We start from the raw sequence: 20,376 nt of genomic DNA, 5'->3' as shown, positions 1-20,376 counted from the left end.
AAGGGCAGGGTGAGCTGCCTCATTGAGCATCACCCAGAGCCATTCACATCTACTATGATAAAGTGCTTTGAGAGGTTGGTCATGGCTGGAATCAACTCACGCCTAAGCATATACCTGGACCCACTGTAATTTGCCTATTGCCACAATAGGTTTAAAGCTGATGCAATCTCGCTGGATCTCCACTCAGCTTTGGATCACCTGGCCAATAGCTATACTTACACCAAGCTACTGTTTATAGCCTGCAACTCAGAATTCAACAACATCATACCCTCAGTTTGAATCAGAAAGCTCCAAAATCTGGGCCTCTGTACCTCCCTCTGCAAATGGATCCTTGACTTCTTCACCGATAGACTACAGTCTGTGCGGATCAGAAATAACATCTCCTCCTCACTGACAATCAACAATGGTGCACCTCAAGGATGTGTGCTTAGACTACACCTCTACTCTCTCTACACCCATGATTGTGTGGCTAGGCACATTTCAAAAGATATCTATAAATTTGCCAATGACAACTATTATTGGCAGAATTTCAGGTGGCGATAGGGAGGAATACAGGAGTGAGATAGATCAGCTGTTTGTGTGGTATCACATCAACAACATTGCACTCAACATCAGTAAGATGAAGGAATTCATTGTGGACTCAGGAAGAGGAGGTCAAGAGAACACACAACAGTCCTCATTGAGGGATCAGCAGTGGAAAAGGGTGAACAGTTTCAAATACCTGGATGTCAACGTCTCTGAGGATCTATCCTGAGCCCAACATATTAATGCAATTACAAAGAGACATGACAGCAGCTATATTTCATTCGGAGTTGGAGGAGACTTGGTATGTCACCAAAGACACTCACAAATTTGTACAGACATACCGTAGAGAGCATTCTAACTGGTTGCAACACCATCTGGTACGGAGGGCCCACTGGACAGGATTGGGAAAAACTGCAGAAAGTAGTAAACTCTGTCAGCTCCATCACGGGCACGAGCCTCCCCAGCGTTCAGGACACCTTCAAAAGGCAATGCCTCAGAAAGGCAGCATCCATCATTAAGGACTCCATCATGCAAGACATGCCCTCTTCTGTTGCTATCTTCAAGGAGGTGGTACAGGAGCCTGAAGACACACAAGCAACATTTCAGGAACAGTTTCTTCCTCTCTGCCATCAGATTTCTGAATGGAAAGTGAATCCCTGAACACAACCTCAGTACTTTTTAATCCTCTCTTTTTGCACTACTTATTTTTCTTTTTTTAATATATACTTATTGTAATTTATAGTTTATTATTGCAATTTATTGCAATGTATTGCAGCCGCAAAACAACAATTTTCATAACATATGCCAGTAATATTAAACCTGATTCTGAGAATTATTCAAGATAGCAGTGTACTATACAGACACAAAGATTTTTAAATACTGGGGAAAAATATTCCACCTCAACCTTTCCTAAGCTCTCCCTCAACAAGGTGTTAATGAACAACCAGCTCCAGGACTCCCAGTCATTCAATATCTAGCATCCACGTTCTGCAAAACCCAGATAACGTGAATGATCGAAATTTACGTGATTCTGACAACTATCTGATATGTTCAATATGGCTCTCCTGCTCCAAATTACTAGCCCATAACTCATCACGTGGAGAACTACAAAAGCTAACAAGTTGAAAGTTCATATCATTCAATAGATTTCTGAATTAAAGGAGAAACATGTGGGTAACCAATTTAATGTAACTACGCTGCTGAAATGTGAGCATCTATTTAAAAATGGTTAGCAATTGTGCCAACACATTAACAGTAAATCAGTGTTAGCAACACCTACTACACATTAACACCTGCAGCAGGAAAAGTGCAATGAGAAAAAAAAACATTTACGATTCTTATTAAGGCAATTTTTAAGCCAAATCAAACCAATATTTCACAATAAAATACGTAATTTATTACAGCCTGTTTTTAATGCCACTATTTTATACAAATTGTAAAATTTGTACAAATGTATACCCACATAAAAATGCAACTAACTTTTTAAAGAAGCATTGTTACAGCTGTGATTTGTCTACCACTGAAATCTGTAAGGACACAAGAAATTGTCCCCATATATTCAGTTCACTCATGAAACCCAGTAAAACTGTGCCTTAAAAGCAAAGGCGACTGAAGGTATTGGACAGCTTTAAGTAGAACATGCTGAATTACGTGTCAGCTTTGAGAGAAACTGTTTCATCGTTCAAGTCCAAATTCCAATGAACATATCTCTGCTGGACTTCAATACGAAAAAAATTAAGGGTTTTGCAGTCATCCAGTATGCTTCCACATTGATGATCGTTTGGTGCAAAATCTAGGACAATGCTGCCAAATTATGAGGAATAAGGTCAGAGAGAGGAGATACAAATTATCAGCATAAGGAAAAGCATGGATTTTTTTAAAAAATAAAAATACTGTAATGCAGTTTACGCTTTTCAGAACATGTAGCTGACAGGCTAACTGTTGTCCTGTTTACTTCTACATTCCATCACAGTCATCTCAGTCCACTCGACTTCTTTCAAATGATTTTGAGAATAATGTCCAAAGTAAATTCCTACTGAAGCAAGCACATTAAAGTAGTAATCCTAAAGTAAGCATTGTATAGATTAACATTTTTCATTATGCATTAAAAATTCAGACTAATAAAATTAAGGAGTCAATTGAAATGTCAATTTTTATTGCAATCTGTACAGTTCAAATAATCCCCAGCTTCACAAGTACCAAGGTCCAGACTTATCTGCAAATACACTTCATCACTAAAATCCCTACAGTAATAAGCCATTCCTTGGAACAAAGTCCATTTTCAAAACTACTCCTAGATTTGCCTATGAAATAGTTCATGTGCATATAAAACATGAGTCACAAATTAAATTCATACCTTATAATTGATTAAACTACGTTTCCTTCATGAGCTGCAATGAGAATGACCATTCTCACTACTCCTAGACCTGACGAAGGGTCTCGGCCCGAAACGTCGACTGTACCTCTTCTCATAGATGCTGCCTGGCCTGCTGCGTTCACCAGCATTTTTTAAGTGCGTTGCTTGAATTTCCACCATCTGCAGATTTCCTCGCGTTTGCATTCTCACTACTCCAACCAGTTTATGAAACTAATAAATTCCAGTTCTATACCAATAACCCAATTGTTTTAATATAACTATTGAAGGTCACCATTTTGTCCTCATTTAAATAGAACATTCATATCATATTTATAGGATCTAAATGGAAATCACTCGACCTTATAGCAGACAAACTGGGTGAAATTTCTCTTACCCCAAATCAGAAATTTAATTTCCAGATCCCTTTCCATATCTACCTTGAAACTCATACGCTCACCAGTCAAGTAGTCCTACAGCCACAAATTACATCCTCCAAGATTAAAGTTACACTGCCCCTTAACTACAAGGACAATAAATGTTCTACAATATAAAAGTTTTATGCAAAGACCATCCCATTTAATACTGGAGAAGTTGAAATCTCTTACTATTATAATGCTATTTCTCTTGCACCACTAATTTCCCTACATAGCTGCTTCATTTATATGGAATAAACAAGGTGCAACCACTATAGTGGTGTTATACTCTCGGCTTCCCAATTGCTAGCAGGAGCTAAATGAACAGAAATTCAGGCAGATCATGGTAAGATGGATACTCAGTGTTGGTTCAAGAGTGTCAACGTAGGTTCAAACTAAAGAGCTAAAAGGGGCAATTAGAACATTATATTTAATTCCCTTATTTAAATTTAGGTTTGCATGACAACAAAGCAGGATGGCTATTGGGGGCACTGAGGCTCCAGTGGAAACTAGACAGTTTGAGGTACTGGGCAAATGAGAACAAATGAAAGAGAGAGGAAGAGGTTAACTGCCCATCGAACCTGCTACATCAAGATCACAGTTCATCTAACGTGGCTGGGTCCCACCCAGCTGCCTTCTCTCCATATACTTCAATTCCCCTACCACCTTAAATATATTTAATGAGTTAACTTCTATTACTTCCCTGGGCAGAGAATTCCGCAGGGAAACTCTCTACGAAAGGCAGGTCCTCCTCATCTCCTAGATCTACTCCCCCGAATTTTGACATCATGTCCTCCAGGTCTCATCTCACCTTTGAGTGTTAACAACTTTCCTACCACCATCTATCCCTTTCATAGTTATGTTTCTATAAAATCCCCTCTCATTCTTCTGAATTCTAGCAAGTATAATTCAGGACTCAATCTCTTCTCATTGACTAACCTCTCATAGCCGGAATCAACCTAGTGAACCTCCCCTGCTCCATCTTCAAAGCCAATATATCTTCTCTCAAATAAGGAGAGCAGAACCACATGCACTACTCACCATTACCTTGCAGTTACACCATAACCTCTTAAATTCAATCCCTAAATATTCTATATCTTCTTGTTACCTGGTGCACCTGCAAACCAACGTTCTGCAATTCATGCACTAGTACTCCTATTCCTCTGCACAACAACATGCTGCAATCTTTCATCTTACATAATCTGATTTTTCCTTCCAAAATAGATGACCTCATATTTACCAACAACGTAGTCAATCTGCCTGACCCATGCTCACTCACTCAACCTATCTACATCTCTCTGCATCCTCTGCACAATTTGTTTTATCACTCAATTTAGTGTCATCAGCAAACTTAAATATTCTACACTTACCTCTGGCTTCCAGTTGTTCATGTATAGGGGGAACAGTTGCAGAGGCAGCAAAATCCTTGTAAACAGTAGGGATTTAGAACTCATCCCAAAACATCAGAAAAAACAGAAACATTAATTGCAGTTAAATGTATTAGGAAATGAACTTGAAGAGCAATGATCTGTAGTAACTGCGAGGTGGAATTAGGTTGACAGCCTTTTTCATCTGGCACAGACATGATGGAACAGCTCCTCCTCTGTTGTAAACTTTCTATCATTCCATGTCTTACCTTATCTGAGACAAATTCCCATTGCATGGTAGTAAAAATGTACTCTTTACATTGATCAAAGTTGCTGGTGAACGCAGCAGGCCAAGCAGCATCTGTAGGAAGAGGTGCAGTCGACGTTTCAGGCCGAGACCTTTCGTCAGGACTAACTGAAGGAAGAGTGAGTAAGGGATTTGAAAGTGGGAGGGGGAAGAGGGAGATCCAAAATGATAGGAGAAGACAGGAGGGGGAGGGATAGAGCCGAGAGCTGGACAGGTGATAGGCAAAAGGGGATACGAGAGGATCATGGGAAAGGAGGTCCGGGAAGAAAGACAAGGGGGGGGGTGACCCAGAGGATGGGCAAGAGGTATGTTCAGAGGGACAGAGGGAGAAAAAGGAGAGTGAGAGAAAGAAAGAATGTGTGCAAAAAAATGAGTAACAGATGGGGTACGAGGGGGAGGTGGGGCCTTAGCGGAAGTTAGAGGAGTCGACATCGACTCCTCTAACTTCCGCTAAGGCCCCACCTCCCCCTCGTACCCCATCTGTTACTCATTTTTATGCACACATTCTTTCTCTCTCTCCTTTTTCTCCCTCTGTCCCTCTGAACATACCTCTTGCCCATCCTCTGGGTCACCCCCCCCCTTGTCTTTCTTCCCGGACCTCCTTTCCCATGATCCTCTCGTATCCCCTTTTGCCTATCACCTGTCCAGCTCTCGGCTCTATCCCTCCCCCTCCTGTCTTCTCCTATCATTTTGGATCTCCCCCTCCCCCTCCAACTTTCAAATCCCTTACTCACTCTTCCTTCAGTTAGTCCTGACGAAAGGTCTCGGCCTGAAACGTCGACTGCACCTCTTCCTACAGATGCTGCTTGGCCTGCTGCGTTCACCAGCAACATTGATGTATGTTGCTTGAATTTCCAGCATCTGCAGAATTCCTGTTGTTTTTGTTTTTTGTCTTTACATTGATGTTTTGATAGGTATTGAGTAAATTGCAGAAAGATAAACAAATGTGACTGAGTTCAGTATTTCAATGTACTAACGCATTTCTCATCAACCTCATGGCCATCCTTACAGGACAACCCCTTAGCAAGATGTTGATACATAGCAGTCACTGAAGAATTTCTATTTTTGATGTACACTAAATTGATGATGGAAAAATATCACGAAAATAATTCCCCTCCGTGAATTGGAAAGTTATACTAAATTTTAAATCAATAATAATTTGACATTGATTCCCAATTCTCTATATACAGAATTGTGTTAAAACTATGTAAATGTGATGTCAGGCAATCCTAATCTGCTAAAATCAGAAGAGCTGATAACTTAGTGCTCATCATGTTTTCAACACAGGACTCTTTTGTTAATCATACCACCAACACAAAGGCACATAAACTTCAGGCAAACAAATAACTCCAATAAACCTGATGAACACCACTTACTTTTGCATATGATTTTCGAAATTAAATTGATCTTAATGTGATATAGCTCCATGACTGTAAACAAGCCACTCAAATAAATTACTTCTTTAATACTGTAATTGGAAAAGTTATAGAAAATGCTGGGGATACTCAGTAACTCAAACATCAGTAGAAAGAAAAACAGAGTCTAATATTTCAGGACAATGACTGCTAAAATTTTAACTCTGTTCCTCTGTGCAAAGTGGTACCTAACCTGGTGAGTATCAATAACATCTTGCTTTTACTTCAGATTCCAGCACTTGCAGATTTTTGATGGTGAATTGAGAAACAACTTTTAGTCATTTGAGAGCATGTGACATTTACAAATTTTATTCTGTTGAAACAAACCAATAGCAAACCCCACATTATAATGTAAATTGCACCTCTGAATATAACAAACTGCTTGACTTACTGTTCATAGGTGGATCTACAAGTTACAGTTTTTCCTGAAAGAGATCAGAAATTGAAGAGTGGTTACTGCATGCCTCTAACCACCATAACAGATTCACTAACTCAAAAGTAACATTCACTGCTTAAAATATATTCCTTTGTCCATCTCCCTCTCAGACACTGCATGACCAGCTAAGTTTCTCTAGTAGTTCATGTATTTCTCCAGATTCCAGCAGGTAGGTCTTTTCTACCTACACTTCTCCCAACTCATTCTTCAGTTTCTCTTTAACATGATCCATCATTCTTAGATTACAGTCCTGACAACCAACATCATCTGCACTATAGCATTGGGTCCCAAATTAAGTCCTTTTGCTCTGCACAATTTTCACTGATATTTCCACAACAAAGACAGCATCCATCTGAAAATTATCAGAAATTACTTATCCAAATCACAGTGAGCATTGAGTAGAGCTGCTGGAACAGCCATGCACACTTTACTCAGAAATCAATGAAACTAGAAAGGATTGAATTCTGTTCAGCCCTATTCAATTTCATAAGAAGCCAGAATGAGGGAGAAGTAGTAGCAAGTGCAACCACAGTCAAGGCACCAAGAGAGGAAGAAGCGTGCAACTAGGGACAATGGGTGGTGGCACAAATGTACTTCAGTTAAATCCTATCAAAACATTTCTATAACCTTTAATGCAAACATTAACTACAACCAAGATAAAAGGCCTTGATATTTTTAAATCATCACTAATAGATTAAGGAATATAATTTGGGGGGTAACCCCTAAGGAACCAGCTCTTGGCTCTCAATTGTCTTTTTATGTATATTGATGACTTGGAGGGGATACAAAATGCAAGGTTTCCAATAACACAAAAATATATGCAAAGGCATGTTGTGATGAGAACATTGTTATTGTGGAATTGGATTTAGATAGATAGAGTAATAGCTGAAAAACTGGCAAATGGAGTTTACTGTGTGGAAGTATGAGGTCATGAACTTCAGCCTGAAGAATCAAAAGGCACATCTAAGTAGAAAATGCAAATAAATAACATCTTGGCGGGATCTAAGTCTTCTGGTGCATGAATGCTGTCTCCAAACAAGAAACAGCCCTTCCCGACACATTTCAACTTGTAGTCAGAGACTTCAGCCAGGCTTAAAGAAAATGCTAGCGACACACATCAAAGTTGCTGGTGAACACAGCAGGCCAGGCAGCATCTCTAGGAAGAGGTACAGTCGATGTTTCAGACCGAGACCCTTCGTCAGGACTAACTGAAGGAAAAGTTAGTAAGAGATTTGAAAGTGGAAGGGGGAGGAGGAGATCCAAAATGATAGGAGAAGACAGGAGGGGGAGGGATTAAGCCAAGAGCTGGACAGGTGATTGGCAAAGGGGGTAAGAGAGGATCATGGGACAGGAGGCCCAGGGAGAAAGACGGGGGGGGGGTAACCAGGAGGATGGGCAAGGGGTATAGTCAAAGGAACAGAGGGAGAAAAAAGAGAGTAAGAGAAAGAATGTGTGTATATAAATAAATAACGGATGGGATACGAGGGGGAGGTGGGGCATTAGCGGAAGTTAGAGAAGTCAATGTTCATGCCATCAGGTTAGAGGCTACCCAGATGGAATACAAGGTGTTGTTCCTCCAACCTGAGTGTGACTTCATCTTTACAGTAGAGGAGGCTGTGGATAGACATGTCAGAATGGGAATGGGATGTGGAATTAAAATGTGTGGCCACTGGGAGATCCTGCTTTCTCTGGCGGACAGAGTGTAGGTGTTCAGCAAAGCGGTCTCCCAGTCTGTGTCGGGTCTCACCAATATATAGAAGGCCACATCGGGAGCACCAGATGCAGTATATCACCCCAGCTGACTCACAGGTGAAGTGTCGCCTCACCTGGAAGGACTGTCTGGGGTCCTGAATGGTGGTAAGGGAGGAAGTGTAAGGGCATGTGTAGCACTTGTTCCGCTTACAAGGATAAGTGCCAGGAGGGAGATCAGTGGGGAGGGATGGGGGGGACGAATGGACAAGGGAGTTGTGTAGGGAGCGATCCCTGAGGAATGCGGGGGGGGGAGGGAAAGATGTGCTTAGTGGTGGGATCCCGTTGGAGGTGGCGGAAGTTACGGAGAATAATATGTTAGACCCGGAGGCTGGTGGGGTGGTAGGTGAGGACCAGGGGAACCCTATTCCTAGTGGGGTGGCGGGAGGATGGAGTGAGAGCAGATCTGCGTGAAATGGGGGAGATCCGCTTGAGAGCAGAGTTGACAGTGGAGGAAGGGAAGCCCCTTTCTTTAAAAAAGGACATCTCCCTCGTCCTGGGATGAAAAGCCTCATCCTGAGAGCAGATGTGGCGGAGACGGAGGAATTGCGAGAAGGGGATGGCATTTTTGCAAGAGACAGGGTGAGAAGAGGAATAGTCCAGATAGCTGAGAGAGTCAGTAGGCTTATAGTAGACATCAGTGGATAAGCTGTTGGTTCCATCCCTCCCCCCTCTTGTCTTCTCCTATCATTTTGGATCTCCCCCTCCCCCTCTCAAATCTCTTACTAACTTTTCCTTCAGTTAGTCCTAACGAAGGGTCTCGGCCTGAAACGTCGACTGTATCTCTTCCTAGAGATGCTGCCTGGCCTGCTGCGTTCACCAGCAACTTTTGATATGTATTGCTTGAATTTCCAGCATCTGCAGAATTCCTGTTGTTAAAGAAAATGCTGCCCAATTATCACCAGCATATAACCTGTAGCACCAGAGGTCCCAACATTCTAGACCACTGCTATATTAAGGTATGCCTACCATTCCTTGCCTAGACCGCATTTTAGTAAATCAGATCACTTGGTTGTCTCCTCTTATCTGCATAGAGGCAGAGCCTAAAAAGAAAGGCTTCTGAGATTAAGACAACTAAGAAAGAGGTGGTTGCAGGAGGCAGAGGAGTGATTAAAGGATTGCTTTGAGTCAGGATACTGGGCCATGCTCAAGAATTCATGTACAGATCTGAATGAATACACTATGGTTGTAACAGACTCCATTAAGACGGCTGTAGATGACTGTGTCCCCACTAAATCTTTCAGTGTTTTCCCAAATCAGAAGCACTGGATGAACAATGAGATAAGAAATCAGTGAGGACCAGATCAGAGGCATTCAAGTCTGGAGAACTGAAAAAAGCTACAAGAGATGCAGGAATGATCTCCAGAAAGCGAACACAAAGGCAAAATGGAAATTCCAGACCAAACCTGAACCAAAGGATGCTCGACAGCTATGGCAGGGCGAGAATGCTATTACCTCCTATAAAGTTAAATGAAGTAATATATAGAGCTAGCAGGGCTTAGCTTCCAGATAAGCTCAAAACCTTCTATGATTGCTTTGACTGTCAGAACATGGAGAAAACATTGCGAACCCCCACATGCCCTGATGATCCTGTGATCTCAGTCTCTGAAGCCGACATGCAGGCTGCCTTCAGGATGGTGAATCCACAGAAAGCACCTGGACCAGATGGGGTACCAGACCATGTACTAGAGACCTGTGCAAACCAACTAGCTGGCGTGTTAACTGAGACCTTTCACCTCTCGCTTCGACAGTGAGGTATCTACCTGCTTCAAGTTGGCTTCAAGAAGAGCATGGTGACCTGCCTCAATGACCATCACCCAGCTGCATCTTACATACACAGTGACGAAATGTTTAGAGAGGCTGGTGATGAAACACATCAGCTCTTGCCTGAGAGGTAACTTGGATCGGCTCTAATTTGCCTACTGGAGCAACAGATGTACAGCAGATGCTATCTCATTGGCTCCTCATTCAATCCTGAAACATATGGACAGCATGAGGATGTTCTTTTTCAACTATAGCTCAGTATTTAACTCCATCATCCCCTCAAAATTAATCAATAAGCTCTAAGACCTTGGCTTCAATATCTTCTTGTGCAACAGGATCCTGGATTTCCTTGCTCGTAGACCACAGTCAGCTCAGAATGGCAGCATCTCCTCCACAATTTCTATCAATACAGGTGCACGACATGGCTCTGTGCTTAGCACCCTGCTCTACTCGCTTTACGCCTATAACTATGTCGCTAAGCACAGCTCCAATGCCGCATTCAGGTTTGCTGATGACACCATTGTGGGCCTAATCAAAGGCGATGAATCAGCACACCGGAGGGAGATTGAAAATTTGGCTGAGTGGTGTCATAACAACAACTTCTCACTCATCAATGAGCCAGTCCTCAGAGGAGGATCAGAGGTGCAACTTTATATTCCTGGTTGTTACTATTTCAGAGAACCTGCCCTGGACCCTGCATACAAGTGCAATTGCAAATAAAAACACGGCAATGCCTCTACTTCGTTAGGAATCTGCGGAAATTTAGCATGACATCTAAAACGTTGACAAACTTCAGTGGAGAGTATACTGACTGACTGCTTATAGGCCTGGAATGGAAACACCAATGCCTTTGAATAGAAAATCCTACAAAAGGTAGTGGATTCAGCTCAACACATCACAGGTAAAGCTCTCCCAACCACTGAACACACCTACATGTTACACTGTCGTTGGAAAGTAGCATCCGTTATCATAAATCCCACCACCCAGATTATGCTCTCTTTTCTCTGCTGCCATCAGGTAAAATGTAAAAAGTACAAGGGCCTCAGGACTCGCACCACCAGGTTCACAGAACATAGAATAGTACAGGCCCTTCGGCCCACAATGTTGTGCCGACCCTCAGACCCTGCCTCCCATATAACCCCCCTCCATAAATTCCTCCATATACCTGTCTAGTAATCTCTTAAACTTCACAAGTGTATCTGCCTCCACCACTGACTCAGGCAGTGCATTCCACGCACCAACCACTCTCTGAGTAAAAAACCTTCCTCTAATATCCCCCTTGAGCTTCCCACCCCTTACATTAAAGCCATGTCCTCTTGTATTGAGCAGTGGTGCCCTGGGGAAGAGGCGCTGGCTATCCACTCTATCTATTCCTCTTATTATCATGAACACCTCTATCATTTCTCCTCTCATCCTCCTTCTCTCCAAAGAGTAAAGCCCTAGCTCCCTTAATCTCTGATCATAATGCATACTCTCTAAACCAGGCAGCATCCTGGTAAATCTCCTCTGTACCCTTTCCAATGCTTCCATATCTTTCCTATTCTGAGGCGACCAGAACTGGACACAGTACTCCAAGTGTGGCCTAACCAGTTTTATAGAGCTGCATCATTACATCGCGACTCTTAAACTCTATCCCTCGACTTATGAAAGCTAACACCCCATAAGCTTTCTTAACTACCCTATCCACCTGCGAGGCAACTTTCAGGGATCTGTGGACATGTACCCCAAGATCCCTCTGCTCCTCCACACTACCAAGTATCCTGCCATTTACTTTGTACTCTGCCTTGGAGTTTGTCCTTCCAAAGTGTACCACCTCACACTTCTCCGGGTTGAACTCCATCTGCCACTTCTCAGCCCACTCCTGCATCCTATCAATGTCTCTCTGCAATCTTTGACAATCCTCTACACTATCCACACCACCAACCTTTGTGTCATCTGCAAACTTGCCAACCCACCCTTCTACCCCCACATCCAGGTCGTTAATAAAAATCACGAAAAGTAGAGGTCCCAGAACAGAACAGTTACTACCCCTCATCCATCAGGCTCTTGAATAAAAGGGAATAACTACATTCACTCAAATTACAGTGTCACAGTAGCATTACAAGTGCACAGCTATAAATATTAGAAGAGAAGTAGGAAGAATAAAAAATAAGTTACACCAACAGTCGAACAGGAGGGGGTCATCACCTCCCCGGCTGTAGGTTGACTGATTATAGAGCCTAATGGCCAAGGGCAAGAACAACCTCATATAGCGCTCTTTGGGGAGCACAGTTAACTTAGTCAATTACTAAAAGTGCTCCTCTGTTCAGCCAAGGAGGCATGCAGAGGGTGAGAAACATTGTTCCAGAATTGCCAGGATTTTCCACAGGGTCCTTTGTTCTACCACAGCCTCCATTGTGTCCAGTTTGACTCCTATAACAGAGCCAGCCTTTCTAATCAGTTTATTGAGCCCGTTGGCATCACTAGTGTTGATGCCATTGCCCCAGGAAAACACCACATGGAAACATAGAAACATAGAAAATAGGTGCAGGAGTAGGCCATTCAGCCCTTCGAGCCTGCACCGCCATTCAGTATGATCACTGGCTGATCATCCAACTCAGAACCCTGTACCAGCCTTCCCTCCATACCCCCTGATCCCTTTAGCCACAAGGGCCAATCTTCCCATAAGGGAAGATTGTACTAGTGACAACACACTGGCAGAACATGTGAAGGAGAGGCCTGAATACTCCAAAGGACCTCAGTCTGCTCAGGAAGTAGAGGCGACTCTGGCCCTTCTTGTACACAGCCTCTGCTTTGATGCTCTACTCAAGTCTGTCATCCAGGTGCACCCCAGGTACCTGTAGATCCTCACCACATCCACATCATCAACAGAAACAGAGAGCAATGCAGGCTTAGCCTTCCTAAAGTCCAACACCATCTCCTTTGTCTTACTGATGCTGAACTACAGATGATTCAGTTTGCACCTTTTGACAAAGTCCTCCCCTGGCAGGGCCCTGTATTCATTCTCCCATCCTCCCTTTACACACCCAACTATTGCCGAGTCATCAGAGTATTTCTGCAGATGACATGACTCACTATTGTATCCAAAGTCCAAGGTACACCAGGCAAACAGGAAGGAAGCCATTACAGTCCCCTATGGAACCCCAGTGTTGCTTATAGCCATGTCTGACACACAGCTCTGAAGCAACACAAACTGGGGCCTGCCAATCAGGTAGTCCATTATCGAGGATAAAATGGAAGTGCCAATCTACACTGAACGGAGCTTTCCCCCCAGCAATGAAGGCTGTATGGTATTGAAAGCACTTGAGTTATCAAAAAAAAACATAATCCTCACAGTGCTGCCCTGCTTATCCAAATGGGAGTAGGCTCTGTTCAACAGGTGGATGACATCATCATCAACTTCAGTGTGCTCCTGGTAGACAAACAGCAGGGAATCAAGGCTGATCAGACCAGGGCACATAGGACCAGCCTCTCTAGGTTGACGGTTGAAGAAGTTTGGTATAGGCCCCCAAATTCTAAGAGCTTTCTATAGGGGCACCATTGACTGGCTGCATCACTGCCTGGTATGGGGACTATACTTCCCTCAATTTCCCTCAATCGCAGGACTCTGCAGAAAGTGGTGTGGACAGCTCACCACATCAGTGGATGTGAACTTCCCACTATTCAGGACATTTACAAAGACAGGTGTGTAAGAAAGGCCCGAAGGATCATTGGAGACCCGAGTCATCCCAATCGCAAACTGTTCCAGTTGCTACCACCCAGGAAACGGTACCGCAGCATAAAAGCCAGGACCAACAGGCTCCAGAACAGCTTCTTCCACCAGGCCATCAGACTGCTTAATTCATGCTGACGCAACTGTTTTTCGATATTGTATTGACTATCTTGTTGTACATAAGATTTATTATAAATTACTATAATTACACATATTGACAGAGACATAACATGAAGATTTTTACTCCTCATGTATTGGAAGGATGTAAGTAATAAAGTCAGTTCAATTCAATTCTGGAGTCTTCATGATAAGCGAGGTCAGGGTCACTGGATGGTGATCATTCAAGACTTTTGGTTGGCCCTTCTTGGGTACTGGGACCACACATTATGTTTTCCACACTGTCTGGACCCTTTCCAGGCTGAGAGATTGAAAATACGCTGTTGAACTCCGCACAACTGCTCAGCACACTCCTTCAGGACCTTGAGGTTCACACCATCCAATCCCAACGCTTTGCCGTATCTGAGTTTCCCCAGTGTCCTTCTCACCTGCTCGGTAGTAAAGGTAAGTCCATGAGTTGATGGAAGGTGGGGGCTGGGGGAAGTGAAGATTGGGACGATAACAGTTGGTATGCGGAGGTTTGGATGGTTGGTGCGAGGAAGGGATACAGACAGTGGAAGGCTGTGTTCATCCACATGTTGAACTGGAAGGGGGGAGGCGGGAGGAAGGGAGGCACTGGTGCTGAAGGAGCATTGGGTGCCCCTGCACCTGGATTGGTGTGCTGAGGGGGGGGGGGTTTGAACAGGAGGGCAATTGTCAAACCTATTGAAGAATTGATTTAATTCATTAGCCCATTCACAGCAGCATTCCAATGCTCTACAGCCAGGCTGATTGAAGCCAGTGATGTTCTTCATGCCTCTCCACAACTCCCATGTGCTACTCTGCCCGAGCTTATTCACCAACTCTCTCCTGTATTCCCCTTTAGCCAACTTGACCTCCTTTATCTCCCTCTGCATGTTTCAATTCCTCCCTGTCTCCTGAGGCTCTCTTTTTGTGGTTGAGAAGAGCCTTTGGTATTGACCTATGGTTTGTTGTGAGGAAAACAGCGACCAGTCCTTGCTGGTATTACAGTGTCCACACAGGAGTTAATGTAGCCAGTGATGCAATCAGCAAGTCCATTAATGTCCTACCCATATGGTTCACAAAGCATATTCCAGTCAGTAACCTCAAAGCAGCCCTCGATGGCCTCTGGAGACCATTTCTTTATTATCTTCATCGTAGCTAACTGTTGCTGTACTTTGGGCTTTGGGGGAGAAGCTGACAGCGATGCAGGTGGATGGTCCCCGGTGTCATGGATTCTTGATTACCTGACTGGCAGACCTCAGTACGTGTGCTTGCAACACTGTGTGTCTGACAGAGTGATCAGCAGCACTGGGGCTCCACAGGGGAAGGTCTTGTCTCCCTTTCCCTTCACCATTTACACCTCGGACTTCAACTACCGCACAGAGTCTTGTCATCTTCAGAAGTTTTCGGATGACTCTGCCATAGTTGGAAGCATCAGCAAGGGAGATGAGGTTGAGTACAGGGCTACGGTAGGAAACTTTGTCACATGGTGAGAGCAGAATCATCTGCAGCTTAATGTGGAAAAAGACTAAGGAGCTGGTGGTAGACCTGAGGAGAGCTAAGGTACCGGTGACCCCTGTTTCCATCCAGGGGGTCAGTGTGGACATGGTGGAGGATTACAAATACCTGGGGATACGAATTGACAATAAACTGGACTGGTCAAAGAACACTGAGGCTGTCTACAAGAAGGGTCAGAGCCGTCTCTGTTTCCTGAGGAGACTGAGGTCCTTTAACATCTGCCGGACGATGCTGAGGATGTTCTACGAGTCTGTGGTGGCTAGTGCTATCATGTTTGCTGTTATGTGCTGGGGCAGCAGGCTGAGGGTGGCAGACACCAACAGAATCAACAAACTCATTCGTAAGGCCAGTGATGTTGTGGGGATGGAACTGGACTCTCTCACGGTGGTGTCTGAAAAGAAGATGCTGTCTAAGTTGCATGCCATCTTGGTCAATGTCTCCCATCCACTACATAACGTACTGGGTGGGCACAGGAGTACATTCAGCCAGAGACTCATTCCTCCGAGATGTAGCACAGAGCGTCATAGGAAGTCATTCCTGCCTGTGGCCATCAAACTTCACAACTCCTCCCTTGGAGGGTCAGCCACCCTGTGTCGATAGGCTGGTCCTGGACGTATTTCATAATTTACTGGCATAATTTACATATTACTATTTAACTATTTATGGTTCTATGACTATTCATTATTTATGGTGCAACTGTAACGAAAACCAATTTTCCCCTGGGATCAATGAAGTATGACTATGACTTATACAATGGCATGAGCTGAATCAGGTTGTGATCTGATCTTCCAAGTTGGGGGGGGGGGGGGAGAGAGAGAAGATAAAATGTTATCTTTAATATTTGCATACAAGAGATCCAGTGTTTTATTTTCTCTTGTATGACACTTTACAAAATGTACTTTGATAATAAATTTACTTTGAACTTTGAATCACGAAGATAGCACGCAGGCTTGACAAGCAACTAAGGTGGCAAACAGGGATCAGACCTTCAAAAACAAGAAATTTAGCTACAGTTGTATTGGGTGTTGATCAGGCTACACCTGGAACATTACAATTACCTAAAAAAAGGACAGCAGCAGTAGAAGAAGTCTAATAGAAATTCACCAGACCAATTCACAGGATAAGTTTGATGATGGAGAATGGTAGAACAACAATGGCTGGAGCTTGGGAGCAATTCAGAAGGTGCAGGATCAGTTCATCCTAAAGAAGCAGTATTCTAAAGGGAGAAAGAGGCAACTGTGGCTCACAAGGGAAGTCAAAGACAATATAAAAGCCTTTCAAGAATGCTAGATTCTGGAATGGTTCCAGAGGACTGGAAAATTGCAGAATGTCACTCCACTCTTTAAGGGAGGAAGGCCAAAGGACAAAAAATTATAGATTATTTAGCCTAATTTCAGTGGTTGACAAGACTGAAAAGTCCATTTGGATGAGGTTTTGAGGTACTTGGAACACACAATAAAATAGTTGAAGTCAGCATAATTTCTAAAGGGGAAATCTTGCCTGACAAATCTGTTGGAAATTTTTGACAAAGTGACAGGCAGGATAGACAAAGGAAAGTCAATGGATGTTGTTCACTTGGTCTTTGATGAGATGCTGCACATGAGGCTGTTAAACAAGAGTCCATGGTATTTCAGGAAAGATAATGGCATAGGGAAAAGAGTGGCTGACTGGTAGATGGCAAAGGGTGGGAATAAATGGGGCATTTTCTGGTTGTCTGCTGGTGACTTGTGGTGTTCTGCAGGAGTCGGTGTTGAATCCGCTACTTTTCACATTGTATGTAAATGGCCTGCATAATGGAACTGGTGGCTTTGTGGCTATATTTGTGAACGTTACAAAGATAGGTGGAAGGGCAGATAGTGTTGAAGCAGGGAGTCTGTAGGAGAATAGAAAGGTTAGGAGAATAGGAAAAGAAATGTAAATGGAACACAGTGTAGGGAAGTGTATGGTCACGCGTTGCGGAAGGAGGAATAAAGACAGACTATTTTCTAATTGGGAGCAAATTCAGAAAATGGAAGTAAAAAGGAATTTGGGATTAACTTGCAGGTCAAGTCAGTAATAAGGAAGGCAAATGTAGTATTAGCATTAATTTCAAGTGGACTTGCGTATAAAAACTAGGATGTAATGCTAAACTTTAGAAGGCATTGGTCAGACTATGTGTGGCGTATTGTGAACGATACTTGGCCCCAAATCTAACAAAGGATGTGCTGGCATTGGAGAAAATCCAGATTAAATTTACAAGAATGGCCCCAGGAACAAACAGTTTAACATATGAGGATGATGTATTTTGGGCCTATTTTTGTGTCTCCAGCAACAATGAATATAGAATTGAGTCAAGTTTTATAAACAAACATGAACATTTATTAAACTCTGCTCAACAATAGCAAAAAGTATTCAAACGACTAACTTAACCGGAAGTTAACTACTATACGGCAACTCTGGAACAGTTCTTAAAGTGGTAAATTCAAACACAGTCTTAAAATGGTGAACTTGAAAGTGATTTACACAGTCAATAAGGAGAGACTTCTCTGGAAACTGATTTCTTCAAAGACGTAACGTTACTGCTGATTCTGTCCAAAGGATTCATGATAAAGGAAATAAAACGGCTTCAAGGAACTGACCTTTTCCCTGGTGAATGAACACTGCACAAACCTTCCTGATCTTACAGGGGTTATCTCAGATGCAGGCCACTAATTCTGAACGAAGATTCAATAAGGTTATCCTGTATTAAACTGCCGAACTACACCAACTTTACTCAATCCTTCAGGTTCCCGTACTTTAGTAAGGTCTTCACTCTCCAACACTCGAGTCACAATAGAAAGTAAAACTCCACTTTAAAACGAAACTGCATCATGAGATGAATACACAGCATATCAGAGTAACTGATGAATTAAACAACAAATCAACTGTGTAACAACAGCGGTTTCCCGTTATATACCTGTTGAGAACATGTCATCATGTAACCTCACACTGGCAGGAAAATTACATCACCCCACCATCACAAGACCATTACATCATGCTCACAAGATACTCACGAGGTATGTAACACTATAACCATATAACCATTACAGCATTGAAACAGGCCATCTCGGCCCCTCTAGTCCGTGCCGAACGCCACTCTCACCTAGTCCCACTGACCTGCACACAGCCCACAACCCTCCATTTCTTTCCTGTCCATATAGCTATCCAATTTTACTTTACTCAATTAAGTTTAGAAGAAAGAATAGAGATCTCATTGAAACCTACCAAATATTGAAAGGCCTAGATAGAATGGATGTGGAAAGGACGTTTCCTACAGTGGGTAAGTCTAGAATAGAAGGATGTCTCTTCATCAGAATCAGGTTTATCGTCACTGACATACAATGACTATAGAAAGTATTCACCCCCCTTGGAAGTTTTCATATTTTACTGTTTTACAACATTGGATTACAATGGATTTAATTTGGCTTTTTTGACACTGATCAGCAGAAAAATACTTTCATGTCAAAGTGAACACAAATTTCTACAAAGTAATCTAAATTAATTACAGATATAAAACACAAAATAATTGATTATATTGGTATTCACCCTCTTTAATATGACACACAAAATCATCACTGATGCAGCCAATTGGTTTAGGGAATCACATAATTAGTTAAATGGAGATCACCTGTGGGAAATCAAGGTGTTTCAATTGATTGTGGTAAAAAATACACCTGTACCTGGAAGGTCCAACTGCTGGTGAGTCAGTATCCTGGCAAAAACTACACCACAAATAGAAAAGGACACACCAAGCAACTCCACAAAAAGGTTACGGAAAAGCACGAGTCAGGAGATGGATACAAGAAAATTTCCCAGACATATCCACACAGAATCAAGGTTGTAATTGCTGCCAAAGGTGCATCTACTAAATAAGACCATAAGATATAGGAGCAGAAGTAGGACATTCAGCCTTTCTGCTCTGCCATTCAATCATAGGTTGATCCAATTCTTCCAGTCACCCCCACTCCCCTGCTTTCTCCCCATATCCTTTGATGCCCTGGCTAATCAAGAACCTATCTATCTCTCTCTTAAATACGCCCAGTGACTTGGCCTCCACAGTCACTCATGGCAACAAATTCCACAGATTTACCACCCTCTGACTAAAGTAATTTCTCCACATCTCTGTTCTAAATGGACGTCCTTCAATCCTGAAGTCGTACCTGCTTGTCCTCGAGTCCCCTACCATGGGAAATAACTTTGCCATATTTAATCTGTTGAGGCCTTTTAACATTCAGAATGTTTCTATGAGATCCCCCCCTCATTCACCTGAACTCCAGGGAATACAGCCCAAGAGCTGCCAAATGTTCCTCATATGGTAACCCTTCCATTCCTGGAATCATTCTCGTGAATCTTCTCTGAACCCTCTCCAATGAGTGTATATCCTTTCTAAAATAAGGAGCCCAAAACTGCACACAATACTCCAAGTGTGGTCTCACAAGTGCCTTATAGAGCCTCAACGTCACATCCCTGCTCTTATATTCTATACCTCTAGAAATGAATGCCAACATTGCTTTCGCCTTCTTTACCACCGACTCAACCTGGAGGTTAACCTTTAGGGTATCCTGCACAAGGACTCCCAAGTCCCTTTGCATCTCTGCATTTTGAATTCTCTCCCCATCTAAATAATAGTCTGCCCATTTATTTCTTCCACCAAAGTGCATGAACGTATACTTTCC

The 20,376-nt window shown here is 42.9% G+C and overlaps 1 protein-coding gene across 7 annotated transcripts in view; it reads right to left on the bottom strand.

Annotated features, from left to right (window-relative positions):
* The window catches only part of tjap1 (tight junction associated protein 1 (peripheral)), a 193,583-nt gene that overhangs the window by 161,327 nt on the left and 11,880 nt on the right, over window positions 1-20,376 (bottom strand). For 4 of the 7 annotated variants that reach the window (XM_063040536.1, XM_063040539.1, XM_063040538.1 and 1 more), the window contains one exon: window positions 6,775-6,808. The exons of 1 other annotated variant lie outside the window; for it this stretch is intronic. The gene's annotated coding sequence lies outside the window, so the exon portion shown is untranslated. Of the gene's footprint in view, window positions 1-866; window positions 2,561-6,774; window positions 6,809-20,376 lie in introns of all 7 variants that reach the window. 2 more of the 7 variants (XM_063040535.1, XM_063040537.1) reach the window with 2 other exon arrangements.

This window comes from Mobula hypostoma, chromosome 2, assembly GCF_963921235.1.
Source record: "Mobula hypostoma chromosome 2, sMobHyp1.1, whole genome shotgun sequence".
NCBI lineage: Eukaryota > Metazoa > Chordata > Chondrichthyes > Myliobatiformes > Myliobatidae > Mobula > Mobula hypostoma.
This window is presented reverse-complemented; position numbering and strand designations above follow the sequence as displayed.